The sequence below is a fragment of the Neofelis nebulosa genome, chromosome 11 (assembly GCF_028018385.1).
Source record: "Neofelis nebulosa isolate mNeoNeb1 chromosome 11, mNeoNeb1.pri, whole genome shotgun sequence".
Classification (NCBI taxonomy): domain Eukaryota; kingdom Metazoa; phylum Chordata; class Mammalia; order Carnivora; family Felidae; genus Neofelis; species Neofelis nebulosa.
The window spans coordinates 37,339,687-37,344,881 of record NC_080792.1 but is presented as its reverse complement, the minus strand read 5'-3'; positions in this window follow the sequence as shown (position 1 = coordinate 37,344,881).

Here is a 5,195-nt window from a genome sequence, read left to right as displayed (position 1 = left end):
TAGAAGCAGAACAGCAAAGACACCCCAAACCCAGCAGAAGATGAGAAATAATAAAGATCAGAGCAGAAATAAACAATATAGAATCTAAAAAAATTGTAGAGCAGATAAATGAAACCAAGAGGTTTTTTTTTTGAAAAAATAAACAAAATTGATAAACCTCTAGCCAGGCTTCTCAAAAAGAAAAGGGAGATGACCCAAATAGATAAAATCATGAATGAAAATGGAATTATTACAACCAATCCCTCAGAAATACAAGCAATTATCAGGGAGTACTATGAAAGATTATATGCCAACAAACTGGACAACCTGGAAGAAATGGACAAATTCCTAAACACCCACACACTTCCAAAACTCAAACAGGAAGAAATAGAAAACTTGAACAGACCCATAACCAGCAAAGAAATTGAATCACTTATCAAAAATCTCCCAACAAATAGGAGTCCAGGACCAGATGGCTTTCCTGGGGGAATTCTATGAAACATTTAAAGCAGAGTTAATACCTATCCTTCTCAAGCTGTTCCAAAAAATAGAAAGGGAAGGAAAACTTCCAGACTCATTCTATGAAGCCAGCATTACTTTGATTCCTAAACCAGACAGAGATCCAGCAAAAAAGAGAACTATAGGCCAATATCCCTGATGAATATGGATGCAAAAATTCTCAATAAGATACTAGCAAATCGAATTCAACAGCATATAAAAAGAATTATTCACCATGATCAAGTGGGATTCATTCCTGGGCTGCAGGGCTGGTCCAACATTCACAAATCAATGTGATACATCACATTAATAAAAGAAAAGATAAGAACCATATGATCCTGTCAATCGATGCAGAAAAAGCATTTGACAAAATTGAGCATCCTTTCGTAATAAAAACCTTGAGAAAGTTGGGATAGAAGGGAACGTACTTAAACATCATAAAAGCCATCTATGAAAAACCCACAGCTAATATCATTCTCAATAGGGAAAAACTGAGAGCTTTCCCCCTGAGATCAGGAACATGACAGGGATGTCCACTGTCATCACTGTTGTTTAACATAGTGCTGGAAGTGCTAGCATCAGCAATCAGACAACAAAAGGAAATCAAAGGCATCAAAATTGGCAAAGATGAAGTCAAGCTTTCGCTTTTTGCAGATGACATGATATTAGACATGGAAAACCCGACAGACTCCACCAAAAATCTGCTAGAACTGGTACATGAATTCAGCAAAGTTGCAGGATACAAAATCAATGTACAGCAATCAGTTGCATTCTTATACACTAATAATGAGGCAACAGAAAGACAAATAAAGAAACTGATCCCATTCACAATTGCACCAAGAATCATAAAATACCTAGGAATAAACCTAACCAAAGATGTAAAAGATCTGTATGCTGAAAACTATAGAAAACTTATGAAGGAAATTGAAGAAGATATAAAGAAATGGAAAAACATTCTGTGCTCACGGATTGGAAGAATAAATATTGTTAAAATGTCAATACTACCCAAAACTATTTATACATTCAATGCAATCCCAATCAAAATTGCACTAGCATTCTTCTCAAAGCTAGAACAAGCAATCCTAAAATTTGTATGGAACCACAAAAAAAAACCCTGAATAGCCAAAGTAATTTTGAAGAAGACCAAAGTGGGAGGCATCACAATCCTAGACTTTAGCCTCTACTACAAAGCTGTAATCATCAAGACAGCATGGTATTGGCACAAAAACAGACACATAGACCAATGGAATAGAGACTCCAGAATTGGACCCACAAAAGTATGGCCAACATAATCTTTGACAAAGCAGGAAAGAACATCCAATGGAAAAAAGACAGTCTCTTTAACAAATGGTGCTGGGAGAACTGGACAGCAACATGCATACGATTGAAACTAGACCACTTTCTTACACCATTCACAAAAATAAACTCAAAATGGATAAAGGACCTGAATGTGAGACAGGAAACCATCAAAACTCTAGAGGAGAAAGCAGGAAAAAAAACCTCCCTGACCTCAGCTGCAGCAATTTCTCACTTGACACATCCCCAAAGGCAAGGGAATTAAAAGCAAAAATGAACTGGGTCGCCTGGGTGGCTCAGTCGGTTAAGCGTCCGACTTCGGCTCAGGTCACGATCTCGCGGTCCGTGAGTTCGAGCCCCGCGTCGGGCTCTGGGCTGATGGCTCAGAGCCTGGAGCCTGCTTCTGATTCTGTGTCTCCCTCTCTCTCTGCCACTCCCCCGTTCATGCTCTGTCTCTCTCTGTCTCAAAAATAAATAAAAAACATTAAAAAATTAAAAAAAAAAAGCAAAAATGAACTATTGGGACCTCATTAAGATAAAAATCTTCTGCACTGCAAAGGAACAATCAACAAAACTAAAAGGCAACCAACGGAATGGGAAAAGATATTTGCAAATGACATATTGGACAAAGGGCTAGTATCCAAAATCTATAAAGAACTCTCCAAACTCCACACCTGAAAAACAAATAATCCAGTAAAGAAATGGACAGAAAACATGAATAGACACTTCTCTAAAGAAGACATCCAGGTGGCCAACAGGTACAGAAAAGATGCTCAATGTCTCTTATCAGGGAAACACAAATCAAAACCACACTCAGATACCATCTCACACCAGAGTGGCTAAAATGAACAAATCAGGAGACTATAGATGCTTGAGAGGATGTGGAGAAACGGCAACCCTCTTGCACTGTTGGTGGGAATGCAAACTGGTGCAGCTGCTCTGGAAAACCGTGTGGAGGTTCCTCAAAAAATTAAAAAATAGATCTACCCTATGACCCAGCAATAGCACTGCTAGAAATTTACCCAAGGGATACAGGAGTGCTGATGCATAGGGGCACTTGTACCCCAATGTTTATAGCAGCACTTTCAACAACAGCCAAATTATGGAAAGAGCCTAAATGTCCATCAACTGATGAACAAATAAAGAAATTGTGGTTTATATACACAATGGAGTACTACATGGCAATGAGAAAGAATGAAATATGGCCTTTTGTAGCAACATGGATGGAACTGGAGAGTGTGATGCTAAGTGAAATAAGTCATACAGAGAAAGATACCATATATTTTCACTCCTATGTGGGTCCTGAGAAACTTAACAGAAGACCATGGGGGAGGGGAAGGAAAAAAAGAAAAGGTTAGAGAGGGAGGGAGCCAAAACATAAGAGACTCTTAAAAACTGAAAACAAACTGAGAGTTGATGGGGTGTGGGAGGGAGAGGAGAGTGGGCAATGGGTATTGAGGAGGGCACATGTTGGGATGAGCGCTGGGTGCTGTATGGAAGCCAATTTGACAATAAATTTCATATTAAAAAAAAAAGGATTCTTGTACCTATATCCATTTTTTTCTTTCTCTACACAATCCTATAGTTTTGTGAGGGCCTGAGATTTTATCCAATTTAGGAGCTGCAAGCAAGCCTGAGATATTTCAGGGATAATGGCTGAAGACATGAGACTTCCGGGACACAAAGGATTTGACTGCTCACAGCACAGCAAGCATTTGCATCGGTACTTCTTGACCCCAAATCCTACAGTAGCAAAGTGAAAGGTCTCCAGTGGATGTTGTACATGGTATAAATCTGTGTAGCAGCTGAACCTGGGGAATTCACCTCATATACAAGCCTGATCTTTGTCTCTGACCTCATCCTTCAATGTTGTTCACTGAGAAATGACCCAAGCAAAGAGTGGTCAGGGTCCTCCATTCTTGACTTAGCTAGCAAGAATGTAGGGAGTCTTAGGGTACCAGGTAGACTGCCTTTCCCAGCACGGTTTTATTTCAAGCTTACACTACCCTCAGTTAACATGGTGAACATTCTTTTTTTCTAACCCCAGAAGCTATTTAAATAAATAACCTAGGGATTTATGTGCTGCTTGAAGTTTTGGTAAAATTCACAGCAAACAATGCCTTGTCTGGGAGGAGGAAGGCGGGAGTTTTGACAGGATTATTTTAACAGTAATTGACTTTCTATTTTTTTCTTGAGTGGCCATTTTCCAGAAAATCCATAAAGTTTTCAAGTATACATGATCTACTCTATGCATTTTTCATTCAAGGTATTACTTGTGCCTTTTTCTATCAGTCTTTTAAGTTTTCCCTACCCTTCCCCCACTCCCTGCCTGATCAGCTTGTTTCATATTCTACAGCTCCTACATTTTTTTTTTTTTAAACATTTATTCATTATTGAGAGACAGAGGGAGATAGAGCATGAGCATGGGAGAGGCAGAGAGAGGGGAGACAGAATCCAAAGCAGGCTCTATGAGCTGTCAGCACACAGCCCGGCGTGGGGCTCAAACTCACAAACCGTGAGATCATTGCCTGAGCTCAAGTTGGACACTCAACCGACTGAGCCACCCAGGCGCCCCCCTACATTTTCTTCTCGTCTCCATTCTCCCCCATATGGAGCCATGGAAACTACTTAAATCTTCCACATATCTACTAAGGAGTTTAACCTGGAGTAGGAATTATTTCCAGTTCATTGTTTTGTGGGCTGGTCCTGCACACCTTCCACCTTCAGAGTCTATGAAGTCTGTGTTCCCCAAACTCAAGGAACATTTCCAGCTCTTCCAGAACTTCCTCATCTCACAGTGATTTAGTAGTAGCAGTAAGGTAGGTCTGTGGGCAGAAGTCTGAAGCACAGTAATCATTGAACTAGAGGAGACACCTCATGTCATGCTTTGAGGCACCCTAAATCCAAGTCATTCTCTGGTTACCCATATCCATCCCTGTCACTTGGTTTGGGGAATAGAAATGATAGCCCAATTGACTCTCAGTAGGCCATCGGGTTTTGTCCAATTTTCTTCTGATTCTCTAGAACGTAGGGTATCAATGCTTCTCGGGCTTAAGGCCCTGGTTGTTATAAAAGAAAAACTAGGGGCAGCTTGGAACAGATTGTGGATCATTGTCTTTGTGGAAAAGATTTTCAAACGGAGTTAAGGCCACCTAATAATATAAATGAGTTGATATGTATAGTATGATCTGGATTGTACTTAAAATTAGACATCTCAAATTCATAGAGATGAAAGTAAAATGGTGGTTACCAGGGGCTGCGAAAGGAGGAAATGAGGAGTTGTTATTTAATGGGTGTAGAGATCCAGTTCTGCAAGATGAAAAAGCTCTGGAGACCCACTGCACAGCAGGGTGAATATACTTTAATGAATTGTATACTTACAAATGGTTACGACGGTAAAAGAGAGAAAAGAAAATCAGGTA